The following is a 23,900-nucleotide window of genomic DNA, read 5'->3' as shown; positions in this document are numbered from 1 at the left end:
TATTCCGTGAAGGTTTTAATATCCTAATATTTTCACATGAATATCTCTCTGAGGTAATTGCTCGGGCCGGTTCTGACGTGGCCGGGATTTCTCGTATCGATACTTGAAACGACGAAGGCGACGTTTAGCTTTAATGGGAATTTAATATCCTGAAGCGCAGAAAGGTAGAGATCCTGCGAGGAATCGATCCGCGACTCTTCAGGCCACGATGAGCGATCTATAAACCCGCTTCTGGGGGAGACGGGGGAAAAGCCCCTGTAAGACCGCGGCCACGGGAGAAAGACGTCTAGAACGGGGGAAATTCTCACTTTTCAGCCTGAGAATGAAACGTGCGCGGCGATCAGATCTCCCCGAATATTTATTGTGTTGTAAGCCTCTCAATCCTTTTTAATCTTGTAGCGAAAGCAGCCACGTTACAGAAAGGATTAGAACTCCTATATTTAAGATTGAAGTTCCAATTGTAATAAAGAAATTAATTACCCCACATCGGTGCGTAATTCGTGTGATTAAACCCCAAGACGCTGCTTCGGGGGGGTTCCTGAAAATATAAACAAAATCAATCCAAAAAAAAGGAAAAATGGTCATGTTCATAAAAGAAAAGTGCATTTAAAACCAACCGCTGTTTGGAAAATCCAAACAAAATACGAGCCTCGTAAAACTGAGAGCAGAATTCGTAGCATTATTGACGGGCGACATTTATTAAACTGTCTGCTCCTCTGTAATTATAAGGATTGGGAAATAGCGTTCACTCGTATGTAATGTATACATACAAGTATTCTTAAGTATATTTCTAAACGTCATGTAAGGAAGTTTTACTTTACTGAGAGGGTAGTCATTAAGTGGAACAGCCTCCCTGCAGAAGTGGTAGAGGGTGATAAAGTGAGGGTATTAAACATGCATGGGATAGACATACGGCTCCTGAATCTAAGACGAGACCAACGACTGATTAAGGTTTGAGTCTTACAGACGGGGGCCGAATGGGGCCGATCTGCTGGATGTGAATAAAATCCTCGGGGGTTTGGAGGTTAAGCCGTGGCCGTTTGTGTCGCTGGGTGGGAAGCTATAATCGTACTATGGGTCCTAAGGAGCCCAGGACAGATAAGAATCAGCACTGAACATATTATCAGAGGCGAGGGACGTGTTGGCCGAGCCGTGATGAAGCAGTCCGGAGTTGCTCCGGGATCCGCTTCCCTGCCGTATTTGACTCCGGAGACGTCAGTCTGTTTATCACGGAAACTCACGCCGGCCAACGCCATGAATTCATTGTGAGATTCACCGGCACAGAACTAATTGGGTATCCGTTTTCTATATTTTGTCAGGAAAAATATCACTCGAGCTGCAGGAAGATTAAAAAACTCGGCAGAAGTTCAGCTTTCTGCTCATCTCAGGAGCTTTACTGTGAATTCGACTGCAGAGATAACAGAGAATGAAGCCGGGTAACGAGCCGGCCGGGAAGCAGACTGCGTAAGATGGGGATCCGCGGGGGGACAGCCGGGGCAGAAGGGTCTATAAACCAAGGATGGGTCACTAAGGAACAAGCAAGGCCAGTCAGGGCAGGCAGGGGACAGGTCAGGGAGGGCACAGATCATGGAGGGCAGGGCACTGGTCAAGCAGGAAGGACAGACAGGGCATCGGTCAGGGCAGGCATCATGCAAAGAAGACAATGCAAAGCCATTGGCATCACACCAGATGGGCAAGGGGCAAACCATACAGAAATATTTAAGGGGCAAAAACTTCCAACCTTCCAGCCAGCGACGAACCCCAGCCTTTTAGGCAATCAAGCCCCCCAATGTCCACTAGCCGATGGGCCGGGTACAGACGTGACCTTTGGTGTCTCTAACCGGCCTATTTATACTCTGGAGGCTCATCACGGCCTCCATAGACTTCATTAAAAGGAGCTGTGCATCTTTACAATACAGCCTGCCGGGCTATGACATCATAGGTGTGTTAATATAAAATCTCCTGTGCTATATGCAGGAGCCACCATCTTGCTGCCCCCATCAGGTGGTTTAACTTGCTGCCTCTAAGCGATCTGTGATAATAGCGTTACGGAGGGACCTGCGCGGCTGGAAACAATCTCTAGCGCTAGAGGCTCATGCGCCGACTCCTGAAACAACGCGGGCCGACCCTCCTGCCCCATGGAAGTTACGGCCCGGGTACTGACCACGGTGAAGAAACTTTGGTTGAGCCAGCGCTGGGCTCGCACCGTTTCACTGCCGCCAAAAATGATAAATATCCCAGAAAGAAAATATTCCCCGTGATTAATACGAGCGACATCAATAATCGCTCACAACAATCACGCCGCGCTAATTGCTGTATCACACAGTAAAAGGAAATAATTATTTTATTAAATGGAACGAGCGCGATTCTACTTCGACGTTTAAGCAATCCTTCACTTTTTATTTATTTTCAGATTTAGCCGTTTATCTTTATAGCGTCACAGAATCAAAAATGTGATCAAAAAATAAAATAAAAAAGCTTAAGATCTCAGGATTCTATAAGATTGTAAAGAAAAAGATGATTTTCTGATTTCCTTCTTCCTGTAACCAAATGCAGAAGAAATGAGACAATTGGGATAAAAAAACCAAAGTTTAAAGTTCGATGTCGCGGGTTATTCTGTATCCACGCTTTGGAGACTTCGCGCTAATCAATAACGGCTGCTGCGGCGCCCAGACATACGACGCAAAGTCTATTCCCCGCGGTGCGTATTACGTGCCGGACGCAGTAACAATGTGATTGTTTATTTATAAAGCCGCAAAACACATTCATTAAAGAACACAAAGTAACAATAGCTATAATAATAATAATAATTATAATAATAATTGTTATTATTAATATTGTTATTATTGCTATTATTATTCTTTATTATTATTATTAATATTGTTATTATTGCTATTATTATTCTTTATTATTATTATTATTATTATTATTATCTCTTTCTAGTGTTAGAGAAAAGCCCCGGTCAGGGCAGGTGTACTCGGGACCCGCATTACATCATTTTCATGTTTTCCCATATCCCATACATGGAACGCAGAGATTTTTTATGGGCTGCATTTGTATGAAGTTCCGTTTTGTTTCTGTAATGAAGCCGTTGTTGGTACGGCTCGGTCTTCCTCGTAGACCGTCTCCCATTAGAACATCATCCTTATTATTGCCTCTCTATCTGCTTTGCTGCCCTGTATCTACCCCTGGGGGGTATCAGATTGCCCTTAAACCTTGCAGACTGAAGCCAAGGTGCTCTCTATCCCTGTGCCAGCCAGCGGTATTCTTCCCGGACGCACATATAACAAAGTGCTGTGCGGCACACGACGGGCACACGACGGGCGCGTTATACATCTTTAATACTTCATACATCTATTATGCGGCTGCTGGCGGCGGCGGCTGCTGGAGCGGTAAATAAGTCCATTTCTGACCTCGCCGCTTATTGATTCCTCAGGCTGTTTATTTAGACCCGACTTCTCAGTACAAACAATTAATACCTGATTATCGGGCCGTGCTGGTGGCGCGGGGAGCGCAGGCTGCCGGGGCCTTCAGCTGACGGCGGTTAGACTTTTATTCTGCCGAAAGAACCCATGAAGAAAGCTCTGAGATAACGCTGGGCTGGCCACGCGGGGGAAACGGACACTCGCTATCACACTATTAACCCACCAGGCGCCGCTGAAGGGGGAAACGCGGCATTAACCCATGTCAGGCGCAGCTTATCGCCCTTTAAAGGGACGGCGAAGGGCCACTAATGAAGTCACCATGTGCAGCACAGCAGCCTCTCCCTGAACTCAGGCCCCCCGGGACCCCCATTACCTTCCCCTAAATAGTCCTAAACGATCACCGTCCGCAGCGAGATCTGGACTCGGGAGCGACCGACACCTTGGGATGAAGCATCTGCCCTCCTTCTTCTTCCAAATACCTCCAATGACCCCTGGGCTGCATTTTCGCACTACCTAGGGTAGAAATAGATGACCTTGGGGTCTCAGCTAAACACCCCCCAAGGAGCCCACCCTACACCCTTTAATACAAGGGACTGGGAACGTCGGGGGGGGGGGATCTATTATATCATATACCCAAATCTAATGTCATGCATATTCCCCCTATAAATACCAGCAAAAATGCTGCATTTTGGTGTATTTTGGGTGACTGTTCCCAAATTTAAGGTTTTTTTTTAACTCGCAGTGAAGTTTCTCTAGTAAACTCAGTTATTGCTCTAAAGTCACCATCATTACAGCTTTGGATCCACCAAACGATCCGCCGCTCGGAGGAGGAGGGCGACCGGCAGGGCGCATTCATCTTGGCGTTTACCGCCGTAAAGTTGCTTTGTGACGCCCCCGAGGGTCCCGAAGGATTCTGAACGAGGACATGGAGGCTTCTGAGAATGTTTTACGCGCCGCTTACCGAGAAAGAGCTCGTGAAAGTGATACAGACGCGGTTATACGCGGCGAGCGTGACGGAGGGGTCAGGAGAACGTCTCCTGACCCCTATGCCCCCATTGCCCCTAGGTAGAAGGTGATAGGGGCGGCAGTATATTGGGAAACGAGGGTCTCCGGTACAGAAGGGGTCCGATACACCCGCGCGAGCTCTGTGTTATTATATATCTGGGAGGTCCGTTTGCTTTCTGTGTTAGTACATGGGGGGTAAGCGTGATGCGTTAGGGTTCTCTTTCCTCGTTCTCTTTCTTTCCGCCTCTCGCCCGCTCGCCTTCTGCGGAATTGAGGTTTCTAAAACGTATCGAGTAACAGACCCACTCAGCCGAACGTTTAAATCGCCCCGTAGCAGTTACCATTCGCGACGTTAGAGCTCATTTCAACCCAAACAAAATTCAATTAAATAAAATTATCTTATTCCTGCAGAAAGCCAGCGGAGCAAGAAATGGGAGACGCGAGGAACGCGAGGGGGAGCGCGCGGCGGGCAACAGGTGCAAAGTATACTCGGGGGGGGGAATATAATATAATAAATATAATAAATATAATAAATAATATAAACATATAGTAAAGTTCGGTGAAAGAATTCTCTCGTTCGTTTTAGAGATTTACTGAGAAAGATCCGGGGAGCGAGCGTTTGGCTGGAAGTTCCTTCCTTGGGTCGCGGGGCATTTTATTTTGGGGGCCCCTTATGCAAATGAACTAGCAGGAGATAATTTGCATATGCCGCTGCACAATAAGACGCTGCTCTACGCGCTCGCTTGGATTTTCGCTAGCCGCAATCTGTAAAAGCTACTTAGATGACATCGGCCCTCGTTGGCCCCAATGAACCTAACAGACATTCTCTAAACTTCTGTTAATATCAGAAAATCTTCTATCCCCCCAAAAGGAGCTGGAAATGATGTTCCCAAAGCGGTGCAGTTCAAGGCTGACCCCCCCACGGGTGCTGAAAGGACTTACTGGCGCTCCGGATGAACCTTCAGAGGGTATGACGGCCATTTTACCGCCCGGAGCGGAGCAACACCACAAGATCAGGGAAGATGCTTAATGAAGACTCATGCGCGGTTATTATTCCTCATCTTCTTTTGTTTCTAAGGAGGAGAAATGTCAGAAGAAGAGGCCGTGATCTAAAACTAGAGACTCAGATGGAGTGGAAGGAAGTTTTACTTTACTGAGAGGGTGGTAGATACATGGACCGGCCTCCCAGCACAAGATGGTAACACAGTTAATATTTTAATAGAGAAGGATAAATGTATCCATTTCTTTTAATCCATGGGGAAAGTAGATGCATGTAATGTGAAAATGAATTGATTTACCTACATATTGTTATATATCAGACGCGTTTTGTCTCCCGACAGGTAAGGAATTTTGCGTGAAATATTTAACTCCAAATCCTTCCAAGATCATCTTTTTTTTATTTATTCCGAGGCAGAAAACAAGTTTTTGGGTATTTTCTTTCCTTTATCAATGAATGCGAAAAGTAATAGAAAAGGAGGTTTATTCGCAAGGCGATCCTTCAGTCTCATAACAGCGTTTTATTCCTCGGTGCTTCTGCCGCCTGGACTCTCGCCCTGACGCGAGGCGATATAATACAACAATCATTTTCCGAGTAGAAATACTTTTAGCCTCGACGCTCGGATCTTGCCAGACGTCAAGCAGGGCATTCCCTTCCAGTGCTAAGAGGTAGCAGGAGAGCGATCCGCCACCCAGCTGCTATCACGCAGAAATTAATAGTCCTGGCTGAGGGCAGAATGGAAACATAGACTCTGCCGGCAGATCGGCCCCATCCGGCCCCCGTCTAGTCTGGCGTTTCTCCTGCTGTAAAGATTCAGACCTTGGTCAGTCGTTGGTCTCGTCTTAGATTCAGGAGCCGTATGTCTATCCCATGCATGTTTAATACCCTCACTGTATTACCCTTTACCACTTCTGCTGGGAGGCTGTTCCACTTATCTACCACCCTCTCAGTAGTTATGACTACAGTATGTCAAAGTAGACTCTGAATTTAACTTCAAAGGATGGGAATGAGACACATGGAGGGGGGCGATATCAACATTTCACCTCTCTACATAATGAAGGGTCGTCCCGGAGGAGATTCTCCTGCAGGAAGGGCTGAGCCACCCTGTGTAATGTATAGTTAAATCAGTCTAATCTATAGGTTATGAGACTGTATGGTTCTTTCTCTCACGTTCCGCTTGTCTCTGATGCTTTATCTGTTCCTGTTTCTATCTCCGCTCATCCCTCTCTCTCTCTCTCTCTCTCTCCCTCTCTCTCCCGAGAGCCTCTTAACACAGCAGCCTGTCGCTCCGCTCTCCCGAACTTCCCCCCCTCTGCTCTCAATTCTTATTCTGCAATTCTCACCATGACAGGGAATTCAAAGCACATTAAAGCAGCGCATGGGGAAGAGAGACTTTGGACTGTAGGAGGCCGAGCAATTTACAGAAGGCACGGGACCAGAATAACGCAGATCATTGAAAAACACGATGAGCCGCCCGGTAGAGAGTCAGGTCGCTGCGGAGACTGCTGCATGATGGAGGTACAAGGCAGAAACTTCAGAGCGTAGACAGTTACGAGAATGCCGGGGGTAATTGGCTAAGATGGAATGTAAGGAAGATTTACTTTACCAGTGGGTGGTAGATATGTGGAACAGCCTCCCAGCAGAAGTGGTAGAGGGTAATACAGTGAGGGGATTAAACATGCATGGGAGAGACATACGGCTCATGAATCTAAGACGAGACCAACGACTGATTAACGTTTGAGTCTTTACAGCAGGCAGGTTCTAGGTTTCTAAGGTTTGTAATTTATTAAACAAAATAAGATTGTAAGCTCTGAGGGGTAAACGTGATTGATAGACTGGAAAATGTAGAGGGAAGGAGGAAATCAGTTTTGAATCCCTATCAATGCGGCAAATTTCTTGAAAGACTTTTCTATGTTGTTTGTGTTTATAGATAAAGGTAACAATGGGAAGTTTTGCTACGTTGTTGCAAACAATAGAATCCTCGAGTTTTAAGCCATCAGGAAATTCCACTTGAAGCTCAACAAAGAAAGAACTCAACGAGGACCTTATGAGACCGGCCAAAAAGTTGGGTTTTAGGAATAGGGTGCAGCAAAATAATATCACAAGATAACCTAGAAAAGGGGGCTTCAGGTCGGAGGATAATGAGGCTTAGTTTTTCCTGATTTAAAAATCTAATTTATTTAGGAATCCCAAAATCCAGGGGTACAGAGAGTAACCTTCCAGCCGGATAATTGGATAAGATGGGGGGTTTGTCCCCCTGTATTCCACCGGGTTCTTTGCTCAGTGGGGTCAGGCGAAGAGCATTTTCCCCAAATTTTCCCCAAATTCACCCAAGATAAGATGTTAGCCGCCGGACCAGCTCTGCCTGTCGCTGCGATGCAGGGAATCGTGACCGGGCGATGAATCGGTTTGTATAAAGAACGCGCCGCGGTCGGGGTGAGAAATGTGTTGGTGGCGGCCGGCTGCAGACCGACAAGAGACGCAATTGTATGGACTGAGTTGCCATCCGTCAGATATAATTACTGTTATAGGAAGGGGTGCGAAGCCTGAAATCAATAGAGGAACGGCCAGCTATGTCGGCGAAGAATACCCGCGTCAGCTCCTCGGAGCGCTCAACGGCACATTAGGGATTCCCGGGAAATTGGAGAGATATTGGTGGCTCTCGTATCAATCCGCTGCTGTCTGTTCTAAGCGGTAGGAAGGAATAATAAATGTGCCCTCGGCTGCCGTACAGCGGGTATCGAAATCCATTTAACCCTCGAGGCACCAGAAGGGTGAGCAACGCACCTGACTTCAATGGGTTCAGTAACCGAGCCGTTGCCATCCCCCCAGCAGCAGTAAATAACCAGGGTCCTAACGTAGGAGTGACGGAAGAGGCCGCCTACGATGCTGTGTTGGTACATGCTGGGGCGCTAGTAAATATATCCGGTGGCTCTCATGCCCCTCTCCGCTCCCTGCCCCATGCACGAGAGGGTAATTAATTAACCCCATTGCTCCTCCAAGCCATTGTGGTACATGGGGAATGCATGGGTTAGCGTGTACAGGTGCGTGTGATTATTTGTATGCCGTTGGCACATTATCGTTCATGGCTTTGGCGGTTGCATTAAATTTCCCTGATCTGGGTCTCCGGCTCATAGTCTGTTTCCGTTCATTGTTACGGTTTTTAGCATCAGGAAAACCTAGTTTTTGGATTTTACCTTCTGATTAAGACAGATTTCCCCTCCTGTTACCTTTAAGTCCCTGCAGGTGAAGCAGTCCTGGCTCCCCAAGATGGGCCGCTGCCTCTCTACACTACGGATCAGTTTGTCCAGGCCGGCCCCTGACGCTGTGACCCGGAGGCATCGAAATAAACATAATGCAGTCCCTATTACCCCTGGGAAGAAAAGGTCATCCATATTGGGTGATCCAGAATAAATGACATGAAAAGCATAAAATAGAAACATAAAAAGGATTATAAATTTATCTTGGTGCGAGGACCAGAGATCGTCAGAGATGGCCAAACACATTGCCCAAGTAGATGGGGCAAATGTAAAGAAAGGGAGGCCGTGGGCCAAAAGGACTTAATAACCCGATCCACATTATGCCCCTCTGCTTACTCTTTTTTCCCCAAAGCCCAGCGCCGGGGGTATGTGGGGTGTGTCTGGAAATAAAAACTATAGATTCGCTGGATGGAGACGCCCGTTTAGGATGAGAAACAAAGGAAAATCAGCCGGGTTATTAGTTGCTAAATCCATTACTCAATTCAGATAAATCACTGTCTTTGGAGGAGGCTCTAAAAGTAAAGAAGAAAAGAACTCGTTTCCAAACAGCCCTTAATTGCCACAAATTGCTGCTCTTATCTGTAATGTGCAGCAGCAGCTAAAGTCCCCAAAAGCTCTCGTAATGCTCTGCGGCCATCCCGGGCATTAAGCTGCGAGCGGCGTTGTCACGCAGCCTGCGGAAGGCACGTAGGGGCATGCGCGGGTGGCACAGAACCCGGCCGGTGAAGTGGCTACACGCCAGCGAGATGTTTCCTCAAAGTCACGGGGTCAGCCGGGGAGCGGAGATTAACGTTCAAATATTCATTCATTCACTAATCACAGACAGGGGAGTTTCATAATTCAGACGCCATCCAAACATCAGCAGAATAATATTCACTACTCTGTGAATCCGAACGCTGACCCCCACCGTCTCACCTCTGACCTGACTTGGATCGACGAACACAATATGCCATTGGAACACAGGAGTGATGGGAGTGATAAAGGGCCATTGGAACACAGGAGTGATGGGAGTGATAAAGGGCCTTTGGAACACAGGAGTGATAAAGGTGATAAAGGACCATTGGGACACAGGAGTGATGAGAGTGATAAAGGGCCATTGGGACACAAGAGTGATGGGAGTGATAAAGGGCCATTGGAACACAGGAGTGATGGGAGTGATAAAGGGCCATTGGAACACAGGAGTGATGGGAGTGATAAAGGGCCATTGGGACACAGGAGTGATGGGAGTGATAAAGGGCCATTGGAACACAGGAGTGATGGGAGTGATAAAGGGCCATTGGAACACAGGAGTGATGGGAGTGATAAAGGGCCATTGGAACACAGTAGTGGTGGGAGTGATAAAGGGCCATTGGAACACAGGAGTGATGGGAGTGATAAAGGGCCATTGGAACACAGGAGTGATGGGAGTGATAAAGGGCCATTGGAACACAGGAGTGATGGGAGTGATAAAGGGCCATTGGAACACAGTAGTGGTGGGAGTGATAAAGGGCCATTGGAACACAGGAGTGATGGGAGTGATAAAGGGCCATTGGAACACGGGAGTGATGGGAGTGATAAAGTGTAACTTTATACACTTTTCCTGACATTCGCGTCTTCTTCTCTCCAATAGAAGGGATCCCCGTTGGGAAGTCGCTTTTCGTACCTGAGATGTTCCTTAAATTAGTTCGCTTTTCCCGAATCTTTTCTGGTTACACTTTTTCGTTTTCTGAAATCTGCGCCGCGTGTTCCTGCTACGGTCTCACCAATAATTCATATCACATTCGCATCCCCCTTTTAATAGCGTTCGCCGCGTCTAGTCCTCTCCAATCTAATGACTGCGGCGGAATGATGTTGGAAATGTTACTCCGCGCCGTGTGATGTGAACTCTCGCTGTGAAGCTCAAAGCTTTTAAAGCCTGGAATTCCTTATTGATCTATACTTTAAATTTCATCCGCGATACTCAACATTTGGTCCATCAAACTCTTTCCTTGTGAGATTATGTAAGATGAAAAAATAATAAAAAAAAGATATGCGGCTGAAATTTTACTAGCGGATCGATACAGAATTAAGTGATAACCTCTTTATCTTATAAATATGCCTGCGCTGATATCTCAATAAAGCGGTCGTTCCTACAGCCAAAGAGACTTTGGTTCATTCTCGCGCATTGTAGGATTTGGGGCACTTTAGTCTGAGTTAAACATTTTTTTATTTTGTCAACATAGAAAAAAGATATACAGTTGCTTTCTCAGGACCTCGGAGGTCTCTTCTTCAGATGGAAAAAGAGGCGCCTGTGGTCCTGAAAGCTCACATAACTTTTTTCTATGGTGGTCATCATCAATTAACTAAAGTCTCAATTGTTTCTTGGGCTGATACAGCTGTATCCATTTTTTTAATTAATATTTTTAGGGAAAATAAATCCTTTTTAGGGAGAATACAAGTTTTTTTTATTTTGGTTTCAAAAGTCCTTTTAAGGTCGTGAGACTCCGTACAAAGTCCATTCATAGCCATCCCTAGCATTTATATGAGACAGGCGGCTGCCTAGGGGCTTCCTCTCATCCTCCAGGTAGTGGGCACCGGAGACATGATCTGATTAAGGCTCTAGGATGGGGAAGAGGTTTGGGGTTTGGAGATTATCTCGTCCCATCTACCCCTGGGGTCTAATCCTTGGCTGTAGGGATCTTTAATCCCTGGACATGCTGTATGAGGATTGGTTTCGGAGCCCTTTTTTCACCCCGGTTGCCTAAATTGAATGGCAGTATTAGGATCGATTAAGGTTTTATAGGACAGTTGTTCCCACATCGCCTTCCCCGCTCTCCGCCTTAGTTTCAGAATGTTTCAGAATGTTCTTCGCTTTATTAAAAATAAATAATTCTTATTATTACTGATTCTGCGATGCGGGTTTTAGAATGCTGGACGGGAATGAGTCTGCGTAGGAGATCGTTAACGCGAGTGAATGTCGGCAGCGAATGCGCGTCGGCAGCCTGTACGGCACGATATATGTCCGCAGTGACACCAAGTGGCCGCCGGCTGAACTGCAGTCTTTGCCAATCCCAAGATGTGGCTCTGGAATTACTTTATCGGTGCCGACCGTCTTTACAGATCCTTTCTATGCTTCTTCTACAATTCTACAATCATTAATATGCGGAATCAATATGATATCAATGCAGCAACGCCTCCCATCCATCTATCGCTGGGTATTCATGGCAATCAATCCTGAATTTATTTCAGAGGAAAGTATAAAAAATAGGTTTTTCTCATGAATTTCATCAGCTTAATTCATTGGTCACAGTCTAAATGATTTGGGGAGGAATCGGTGCCTTTGCTTTATTTGTGTCACATTCCGCCAACGGTGTCTCCGGTCTATACTAGTAGAAGTCTGCCTCGGTGGGCATCCTAATGGTAGATTTGGGGGGCATCAGATATTCAAACTCTGCCAATGAGGCTGATACTATGTGACATGAGGCTTTATGGAAAATAGCTTTATTAATTGTAAATTTCATTGTAAATAAAGTACATTATTTTATATAATAATAATAATAATATAAAAATATATTATTATTATCATTATTATTATTATTACTATTATTATTTATCACTCAGTTACACAAATAGCTAGCAATAGGGCACATAATTCACCGGGGGGGGAAGCCCCGCCCTCAGCCACACCCCTAACCCCACTACAAAAACTACAACTGGGGAGGGAAAAAAAAACATTTAAAAAAAATGTATTTTTAATCTGATACGAGGAAAAAGATAAATGCCGGAGTTCTCCATCAATGAGGATCTTTTACCTTCCACCCCCCCACCCCCCCCTCATCAGGAACATCCGTCTCACAGAGCGGGATAAATAAAAGGAAAATGTAACAAATTCCTCCGTATATTTCCCATTCTCTTTCATATTCCGACTCGCTGCGCCGCGGTTGGGTTTTTTTTAACTCCTTTGCATTCTCCGTATTGTTCTTTGAACGGCAGAAACGCGGTCGGAAGGACTGATAGAAAGACGCCGACGGGCGAGATTAAAGTGTTTTCCCCCGATGTCGTTCTAATGACAGTCTTACCTTGACACGGGAACTTGCCACTCGCTTTGTCTGCTTAATTTACTCTTTCTTTCGCTTCGATCCGTTATTTTCCTTCTCCTTTTGTCGAGATTTTTTTTTCTAATTACTCTGTAACAGTTGCCATAGTAACCCGTGGCCTATAAGGAACTTTGGCTCCCCTGATGTGGCTCTAAATTAGGATATCTGTACTCAATCAAAGTGTTCTCTTTTTTCCCTTTTTTGCACATTTTTCTGCCGCGGTTGAGCTCTTTTTCTATTCGTTATTTCGTCTCAGATCCTGAAAGAAAATATTGATTTTTTTTTTTTTCGTTGAAAATATTCCAACCCCCAACGAGCGCGGCGAGCGGTAAAAAGTCCTCCGAAAGGGCAGGAGGCCGACACAAAACATTTGCTAAGCAGCTTCGTAACGTCCGGTAATTGGTTTACTAAACAGAATTGCTTTCTTTAAGAACGCGCGGTTTTCGCTCTGTCCGGGAGAAGCTGAGACATATAATATATTCCGCGGCAGACGGTCAACAAATTGTCCCGGGATCATCGGGGTTAACTTCATGGAGGAATTTGATGGATTTTTTGGAATAACTGTGTGTGAGGGGTACATCTGAAAGGAATTGCGGTATTTGGGTACCTGTTATAAGTTTTAGTAGGTTGGAACAGCCACCCAGCAGAGGTGGTAGAGGGTAATACAGTGAGGGTATTAAACATGTATGGGATAGACATACGGCTCCTGAATCTAAGACGATACAGATAAGAGACCCGCGTGCGGATGATATGCGAGTGGAAAGAGTTTCTGGGGGGTCTCTTTGCGGCTTTAGAGACAGATTGTCTAAACGCAGCGTAACGACAACACTTCCTAGGACCTTCTCACAAGAGCCTAAAGCAGATCTCCCAATAATTTTTGTATTCCTCCTGTCAGGTTAAAAAAAATGGACGTTTTCTTTTTTTTATCCTAATTGTAGAGTTCTCGCTGTTATCTGAGCCCCAATCTACTAAACAACCCCCCCCCCGACTCCTTATCATACTGCCTGTGGGGAACAATAGAACGGCTCAGTCTTATTCACCCAGTTGGACTCTCTGACTAATGAAAGTCTATGGAGGGACGGACTTCATTAGCATCGCCATAAAGCATCAGCTCAGTGCGGTGTTTGAGCCCAGAAAGTCACCCAAAATATCACATGACTGACAGCGACGGCGGCTCCTGGTCTGCAGATTATGGGGGTTTATTGGGCCAGTATCTGACAGATTTGATGAATGGCAAGGAGCGCTGCGGGATGGAACCGCTGAGTTTACCCCGGATATCGTGCTGTGGATCGTGGATCGCTGCCGGACTTTCCAGGACCGGCGGATCAGCAGGGTGCTGCTTCACGCGTCTTTGTTGCGAGGAAAGGTCGAAGAACACGGCGATTGAGTTTGATTTCCCTAAATAAGTTAAATGCGAGGCAGTGTTCTGAAAAATTTAATATTTACAGACGATGGGAGTTGGATTAGTTGGGGGCGTCCGCGATATCAGAGGTTGGGCCGCCTTGTGGGGCCGACTATTTTATTTAATCCCAAACCAGCCGCCGCATGTCTTATCTCTGAAGAAATTCACCGGAATCCCGGATCAGACAATTTGTCTCCAAATGCGTTTCCCCCGAAGGTGAAAGTTTTGCTCTCACCCAGCTGACCCCCACAAAGCACAGCCGGCAGATCGCGTCCGCAGTGTGCCGTGCCGGCCAGCGATGTAAGCGGCTACCCGGGGCGGCTCTGTTAATTGCAGGCTCATTTGCATTTAAATTAGGGTTATTCTCTAATTACTGCTCAGCGTGCGCCGCGCGAGATGCGAGGGGCGCTTCCTTTCATACGGCTGTTAACCCAAATTCACGGCTACAAAGGCCGGCACGGAGCCCGCTGATCGCCGCTGCGGGGGAGGGGAAGCATGCGCGGCGGGGCGAAGGCGTGCGTGGGACGGTGAGCACCGCGAGCGGGGTCTGGGGTGACGCACGGAACAAAGCGGAGCAGCTGAGGTGACAGAGGCTCGAAATGACACCCAGAAGGTTATTACCGGCCCCTAATTGCTTTGCAGCCCCCATCTTTTCCGCGCCGCGCTGATAGTAATTGCCGGCTTCGTGTATATATTTATATAAAGCCACCATTCAATATCACAGAAGCCGGCCGGGTCCCAAGGTCACGCTGCGCATGTGCGCCTCTTTTGCTCCGTTAATCAGCTTCTCTTCATCCCAGCTTCGCCAAATCATAAAAGGGAAACGCTGATTCAATGCCGTCGGAAGAAGCGGCCCCCCGGCCGAGAGCTGCGTGCATGGAAGCCGTTATGTCTCTAAAGTAAATGTATACATTAATTAGAACCACCTTCAGGAATAACGTCGGCGCGAGCAGCTCGGTGACATAATCTCCGCGCCTCGGATTGTGCACCGTTTTTGGGGAAATTTTCCAAGAATTGTATTCTAGTCCTCAGCGTTCATATTACTGGTTTTTTTTTAAAGTCTTGGGCATCCATAAGCCGCAGGTGTCTTCAGGAGCCGGTGGTTTTGGTGAAGAGTTGAGGGCCTGGTGTTGGGCTGGTTGGCTGGGAGTTGGCGAGGGGGGGTGGGGCATTAGTTGGGTGTTGATAGGATGGTGAGAGAGAAAGAAGGTGCTGGTTTGACGTCCGTGGGGTACTTAAGAGAAGGGTTTGCTTTGGGGTTGGTGAAGGTCTAAGAGATGGGCTGAGGACCATGCGCTGACGCAGAGCCAGAACCAGTCCTCTGGACGCCTTGGGCCAGAGAAAGAGTTCCTGAACGTAGTTGACCTCAGATCTGTTTCTGGAAGCGAGCCTGGATGCGGGGCATTGCCCTTCACTTTTTGCCTGCCCCTCTTACCCCCTGGAAGTTACAGCCCTGGGCTGATGAGGTGCTGAGGAGGCAGACGTGTGCGATACGGAGGTCCTGAGAGGGATCAGGTCCCAGCGTATGACATGGTGCTAATATCTAGATTTGGGGGTTCTTTGAAAAGATGCCCCCAAAAAATGTATGGCTTAAAACCACATAATTCAAACTTTCGGCACTGTGCCATACATGCTAACCCCGTGCGCTCACACACGTGGCACACACATTACACGTACCATATACATATATATACGTTACTTACCAGCCCGGGGGGCTTAAACCCCATGAGACCCCCATAACACCTGCTAAGAGTGTGGCTCTTATCCAGCCTTTAAGCTTGTAGGGTTTGGAAAGCACACACAGACGCTTCGTAGATAAATAGAAGGAGTGCGAGGACGGCGCTGGGACTTGTGATCTGTAAGAAAGCTGCGAGGAGGCGGCGGATCTCCCCCATCGCTCGTCGGCTGAGCGATTCAGGCTGCCGAGAACGCAGAATAGCTCGGGGTTATGATACCTTTCGTTCAAGCGGGACGATTCTTCCATGATTGAGTAAAAGAACATTCCCGAGCACAGAAATGATTGTTTCAGATATGTCTGGAAGGAAATTAGCTTTTATAAAACGATCAAAGTGAATTTCACTCTGTAATGGAGGAGCGGAATGGGACAGCGAATCCCAAGCTCGGCGGAACGGGTCTTCTCCGAATATCTCAAACGCTTCGGGAGAAAGTGCTGCTAAAAGTTATTTGGTCTTAATTAGTCCTCCGGCGGATTTACTTTAATTAGTAAAACAGCTTCATTTTTCAGCGAGAATGATACATCGCATGATGGGTCAGAAGAACTCTTTGGCTTTTCTCCAAAGGAACGGGTCGGGAGTTTGGATACAAAAAGAGAATTCTACTCCTTTCATTTAACGTCAATGTTTCCTTAACCTGGTTAATAGGAGACATTATATAATATGTGCGGGACCGCACATACATCCCGCGCAGGAGCAGGAGGCTGGTGGGTCAATAGTGCACAGGGACTCACCAAAAATGGGGTATGGCAAAATTTTCCCCCTTTGGACCAAATCATCCAGTACCCGCTACTAGCCCTAGTTCTTCCGATCTGATCACTCATTACAAATCCATGACCGCTGTCATCTTGCTACCCCTTTCTTTTCTATTTACTGTAGATAAATAAAACATCCTCCCAGCAGAGGTGGTAGAGGGTAATACAGTGAGGGTATTAAACATGCATGGGATAGACATACGGCTCCTGAATCTAAGACGAGACCAACGACTGATTAAGGTTTGAGTCTTTACAGCAGGAGAAATGGGCGACTAGACGGGGGCCGGATGGGGCCGATCTGATGGCAGGTTCTACTATTCTATGATTGAAGGAATTAATAGGAATGAGCCTGTCCTATGCCTCGGGAGGGCAATTACGCAAAGGGTGATCTATAATTACCCCAAACCTTTAATCTTTCCTTTATTAAGATTTTGGAAATTAGCAGAAAAATCCATAATTTTACTCAATGCAAAAAAATCTAAACTATCATCGGCCAGAATGGGGTAAATGGGGATTTATTTCTACAGCCGGAGGAAGCACATTGTTACTCAGCAAAGCGTTGGAGGAACGCGAGGCTCGGTAAGCGCTCGGATTAATAGCAGAACACGTCTCGCGTTGTTATTTTGTGGCGTGTTACATGTGAGATGAAACGTGTGTAATGCAGGAACCTGAATTCATGTCATCTCCGGCGTCTCGCGAAGCGGTGAGAAGGGACGAGGCGAGGCGATAAGGTGTGAGCTGGAAGTGATAAGAGCCGCCAGGGAACGTTTCTTGTAGAATGGCCGAATGTAATAAGAATCTGATGGCTGCGCTCGTCACTGCGCCAGAGGAGGAGGGAGATTTGGGGAAGTTCTGCCCAAAATGTCTTTATATCGATATCTGTCTATATAGCCCCCGGGTCCACAAAGCCAGGGAGGGGGCTGATCATCCTCTTGAAGGCTCAAGCCTCTGAACGTGCTGCTGATCAAGGAGGCCTTAGGCAAAGCATAAAAAGAGCATAAAAGTATCGCCCATGATTACTAAGTGGTGGATAAATGGAACAGCCACCCAGCAGAAGAGGTAGAGGGACGATTTAAACATCCATGGGATAGGCATATCCTGAATCAGGGCCAGATCGGGACAGGTGGGGTCAGATGCTTTAAATGTTTATGGAGATTTGTAGACCTGCCGCCATGTCTTTTTTACATATCCGGACCCCAGTTGCCGTTAATCCTGCCTGGATATGTTACGAGTCGGGAAGATCTCTGCCGGTTTTCTGACAGACATGGAGGAGTCCGGACGTCGCGGGGGCTTCTTGCCCCTTTGCCTGGCAGACCTACAAAGCACGGGCATGGCTGATTAGCGCTGATGGCTCCGACCGCATGCGATGGGCAGCTGACACCCCGTGTCTTAGCCAGGCTGTCATGGCTGCCAGTGTGCTCTCCGCCTGGGGAAATCCGCTCCGGCAGCTGTTCTCAAGGTTTTTGTTTACTGCGATCAATCTGGGAGATGAACTCCATCCCGGATTATTATTCCATCGGCCAAAGAGCTTGGCCGCGATCATCAGACAGCCTCTTCCACGATGACGGGTTATTGATATAGTCGGCTTTGAGGCGTCCATGACGCTCGCCCCAAAACAAACAGCCAATGTCGCAAACAAAATCCCACCCGGCATTGGCCCGTTTCATCTCGCGGTTACCGCGGTTACGCTCACGCCATGGAGCTGCGTACATTTCTGACACATTGTATCTTATAGGGGTTTCATGAAATCATCGGCGATCTTTGAATCCAGATCGAGAAATGGAGCGGGAATCCCAGTGATAGTCAGAAGAGTGGATTCAACGTTCCTCGAGAGGCGTTCAGGAAACCCAAAGTGGGTCAAAAGCTTGGCTGTTTACTTCTCTCCCAGTTATTTCAAAAGAGGTCTAATGAGTGCGCGACTCTCCCTTTCATGCCTTGAGCATGCGCGACGTCGGACATGCAGACGGTAAATTTGCATGGTGACAGCTGTGTCTTAATGAGGTTTAAACGAGGGGGCAGGAAGGATGTCGTCTACGGAATATGGAGAGGAAGTATCATATGTATCAGGTCATGCTAACAAAACTCCCCTCTCTCCTCCATAGAAACCCAGATCGGCCCCATCCGGCCCCCGTCTAGTCTCGCGTTTCTCCTGTTACAAAGACTCAAACTTTAATCAGTCATCGGAAACAGCAAATCACACTTTATATTATATTTATAATATATATTATTATTTATTTATATGCGGTTTTGTAAACAATTATTTATGTTTTTGTTTTATAAATATTATTATATAAAGTAACGAACAGGATTACAAAGTAGCAATAATCTCTGATGTCATACTAATATTTGCTGCGTCTCCATGCGCCGATCGCTGTAGGACTCGGAATGGGTGCAAATCACACAAAGTTAAAGATCTTTGGAAAAAAAAACATCCATTTGTTTCGATTATTTTCTTCTCAAAGTGCAGCGAAAGCCGCGGAATCGGCGTATATTTACACAAGCGGGATTCCATTATTTTTTTTTAACCGGCAAAGAAAAAAAAAAGAAAATTGCAGTAATCTGTAAAATACAGAAAAACGGTTTCATTCTTCACAAACCATGAATATGTGAATCTTTATTACAAATTAAGCTCCATGGAGGGGCTGAGTAAACGGAATTAGGAAGAAATAATAAAAGAAAGATTATTTGCTAACAATAAGGGAGGTTAAACGGCTGAAATATATTTAACTATTCAGAAAATATTAAATGTAATTTCATTTTGCAATTACCTCTTCTAGAATTTTCAATAATACTTATAATTTGCTGTTACTTCTTAATACTGACGGCAGCCCTTATTACCCAACGCTAAGTGGGTTAGGGTATGATGTCATACCCCCGGGCTCCGCTTTACGAGTTGCTGAACCCGGCTGAAGGAAACTCCCAAATCGGCACAATCCTCCATACTGTAACTTGCCCAGTTGGGGAGAGCTCCCTATTAACAGGCCCACTGAGTAACCCGATCGCCCAATAGACCGCCCCCCCCCGGACCTTCCACAATATGCCACTGCCCTAAACCAGGAAGTGTAGGCAGGAAGCATACTCAGGTACACTTCCTGCAAGTACCCCGAAGGACGAATGCTAATTCATAGAAAGGAGACATGTGATTGGCTGCCTTCACTCCCATTCATTTTAATTGCTGCAGCGCATGTATAGGAAGTGTACCTAAGTACATTCCCCGGTTTCAGTAGAGGAGGGAAAAAAAAGTCAGACAAAACTTATTTTCTAATGATTGAATTCATTTGCAAGCCCAGTGATCATATAATACAAATCTGTTACCCCCCCCATCCTCTAACCCATCATTCATTAACCCTCAAAACTCCCCTAATGTATTGAGCTTTTTGGGTATATCAATGCTATGAAGCGATTAACCAGTTATACACTGATAATGTTAAAACCCTAATTCTCCAACATTAATAATCAATTACTAACCCGCTGCCCACGATCCCTTCATACTGACCCTAACTCACCGTACAGACGGGGCCAATGGCGGCTCAACAAACGCAATGTATTTTGGGTCATTCTTTGGTCTACTTTAAGCTATAAATATGCTTTCTATTTGTACGGCCTCGTGCTAATTTGTCATTTTCTCATTAGTTGGGCGTCCATTCGTTTAAATAACCGGTGAACCTCATGACCTGGGATACGGTACAGGAGGGCCGGGCGTCTGCCACGCAGCACTTACTGGAAACAAGTTGAGCTTTGGGGATCCTTTTTAATCACATTACTACATTTGTAATTAATGCTGAGCAGTTTGCTGCAATCTCCCTAATTAAAAAGTCTATGAATTAAACAATGGTTTGCCTTTTCCAAACCCATCTGCAACTCGGTATCAACGGCAGCGCAGGGAAGAAGCATCCTCTGGCACCCGAGGGGCCGAAGATGCCACCGTACGCCATGGCTGGGTATCCAACAGCGGCTGGAGCGTCCGAGCTGTCAAAGGACAAGAATATTGGTTAAAAATATACATGGATAATGACTTTAACCATCAGCATTGTGGGAATTATAGTCCCTCAAGAGGTGGGAACCCCGCATTTCATTTACCAGGCTACCTGAAACTCACATTTCACACGGCAACCACATAGCAACCACCAATCCCCAGCACGGTTCCTATGGTTTAACTCAATTTATTGACCAAAGCTTGTTTTAATCAGTCGCTGGTCTCGTCTTGGATTCAGGAGCCGTATATCTACGAAGGAGAGTAGTGAGACTTATATAGGTCACAGATACTGTGATGGAGAAACAGAAGCAGAAAACTGTGCAATATTCATAAGAAGAGAAATATTTTATTTATTAAGCCAGCAGCCCTGGGGTTATTTCCACCTCTCCATTTCACCGTCTCCAAGGAAATTATTTACTTCCATCAACGGAAAGCACCATAAACTCAAACCACCGGAGCAATAGATTGTTTCCTAGAAATATCCTTATTGACACATTTTATAGAACTTTGCATATTTTATAGAAACAAAGTATACAATCTGCCTTTTTTTTTTGGATGGCAAAAATACTCCCTGTACTCACGGGCGAAACTTATTACTTTCAGTGTATTATATTTGGCTTTTTCTAGAAAAGACATCATTTGAAACTTCCATTCTTCTTTGAAGGCGTTTTAACCGACAATTTCTAAAACGACTTTTTTTATTTATATTTTATATAATAAATAATTCTTTATATCGGGGTAAAAGAGTAAAAAAAAAAAAATACGCCAAGAGGAAAAAAAATCAATATTATTATAAGTTAATATTATACCCTTATGGTCCAAAATACTGCAGATTTCTTTTCATACATTGTACAGAAATATACATTATTATTATAAATATTATATACGCATCCACAAATATTATTATTACACAGAATTCTTTGTAAAACAATTATTATTTCTCTGTTATAAAAAATGTAAAAATATATAAATTTATGTATTTATTGAAAAAAAAGGTTCTATATTACTTAAAAATGACCCTACACTTTTCACTTAATTTGCTCAAGAACATCAAATAATCATGTAAATTATAGGCATTTTCATGGCACAATGAGCAAAATGTGACTTTTCCGGAGAGATTTTTTCTTTTCTTTTCCGGAATAGTATAAAAGCGCGTGATGGTTTTTATTAAAAGGAATAAAGCCTGGGCAAGCGGCTACAAAAAGCCACGAGAAATGTAGCTTTCCATTATATGCATTTAAAATATCATCCAATTTACTAAAGGTTATGGAGTTAATCTGTCGGGCCGTCGGCGAGAGGCAATAGAGATTAAATTATCACGGAAATGGCAAAATATTTGCATGGGGTTTTTTTGTTTTGTTTTTTTACCGTATTGAAAATGTGTTTATTTTGCAAACACGGAGATGATATTAAATGAAGTGGTGAGGCGTGGAAATAAAAATACAGTTAATTAGCCGGAACACTCGAGGAAATTAATTAATGTGCGCCTTTAAAGCAAAAGTGTACTTTAATTAATAGTTGATTTTTATTAACAAAAAATTTAGGATTAAGAGGTCTCATTTTTATTACAATATCCCCATTGGCCTGGAAGGAGCCCCGACAGGCCATGCTTATGAATACTTGAGCACAGGTGGTTTCAAACGTTAAATTAACATGCTGGTTGAACCTGTGTTATAGCTGTATATATTACAGTGCTGGGGGTTTTATTACTGTATACAGCGCTGGGGGTTATATTACTGTATACAGTGCTGGGGGTTATATTGCTGTATACAGCGCTGGGCGTTATATTACTGTATACAGCGCTGGGGGTTATTACTGTATACAGCGCTGGGGGTTATATTACTGTATACAGCGCTGGGGGTTATATTACTGTATACAGCGCTGGGGGTTATATTACTGTATACAGTGCTGGGGGTTATATTACTGTATACAGCGCTGGGGGGTTATATTACTGTATACAGCGCTGGGGGGTTATATTACTGTATACAGCGCTGGGGGTTATATTACTGTATACAGCGCTGGGGGTTATATTACTGTATACAGCGCTGGGGGTTATATTACTGTATACAGCGCTGGGGGGTTATATTACTGTATACAGCGCTGGGGGTTATATTACTGTATACAGCGCTGGGCGTTATATTACTGTATACAGCGCTGGGGGTTATTACTGTATACAGTGCTGGGGGTTATATTACTGTATACAGCGCTGGGGGTTATATTACTGTATACAGCGCTGGGGGTTATATTACTGTATACAGCGCTGGGGGTTATTACTGTATACAGCGCTGGGGGGTTATATTACTGTATACAGCGCTGGGGTTTTTTACTGTATACAGCACTGGGGGGTATATTACTGTATACAGCGCTGGGGGTTATTACTGTATACAGCGCTGGGGGTTATATTACTGTATACAGCGCTTGGGGATATTACTGTATACAGCGCTGGGGGTTACTGGGGGTTATATTACTGTATACAGCGCTGGGGGTTATATTACTGTATACAGCGCTGGGGGGTTATATTACTGTATACAGCGCTGGGGGTTATATTACTGTATACAGCACTGGGGGTTATATTACTGTATACAGTGCTGGGGTGTTATATTACTGTATACAGCGCTGGGGGTAATATTACTGTATACAGCGCTGGGGGTTATATTACTGTATACAGCACTGGGGGTTATATTACTGTATACAGTGCTGGGGATTATATTACTGTATACAGGTTATATGTGCAGTTTTTATACAGAGTCGCTACTCTCTACCAATCAGCGCTCTTCGTGACTATCACACAAGCAATTACATGACCCCCCCCCCCCCCGGAAACAGCAGGCTGCTTCGGGAAAGTTAGGCCCAGATATGCCTTGAATTTTTGACACATATGTGAATAAATGAAGAGGTTTATTCGTCGTGTGAAATAAATAAGACGGTTCCGACGTTACCTTCATAAATGTATTCAACGTGAGAGTGTATTTCAACGTGAGAGTGAAAAATCCTTTTATATGACGATAAATAAGGTCGATCCCAGACTTTGATGAACAGACCCCAGAGAACCCGATACAGCCTTCCAATTAATCACTAATATTCGTAGCCATCGCGTGTATCATCCGTGCCGTTCTCTCACGCGGGTTTTAGAATGTGCGTGGGCTGAGGTCGCAGCAGGTCAGGAGATCTGTATTATGCCAACATTCTTTTTTTGTATGAAATTATTTCCCGGCGACTCTCTTGTGCAACCGTTAATTGATGTTATTAAATATACGCAACTGTACACTCGGCTGTAACATAATTGCAAAAG

Source organism: Spea bombifrons, chromosome 12 (assembly GCF_027358695.1).
Source record: "Spea bombifrons isolate aSpeBom1 chromosome 12, aSpeBom1.2.pri, whole genome shotgun sequence".
Classification (NCBI taxonomy): domain Eukaryota; kingdom Metazoa; phylum Chordata; class Amphibia; order Anura; family Pelobatidae; genus Spea; species Spea bombifrons.
The sequence above is the reverse complement of the archived record's forward strand: the minus strand, read 5'-3'. Positions refer to the sequence as shown.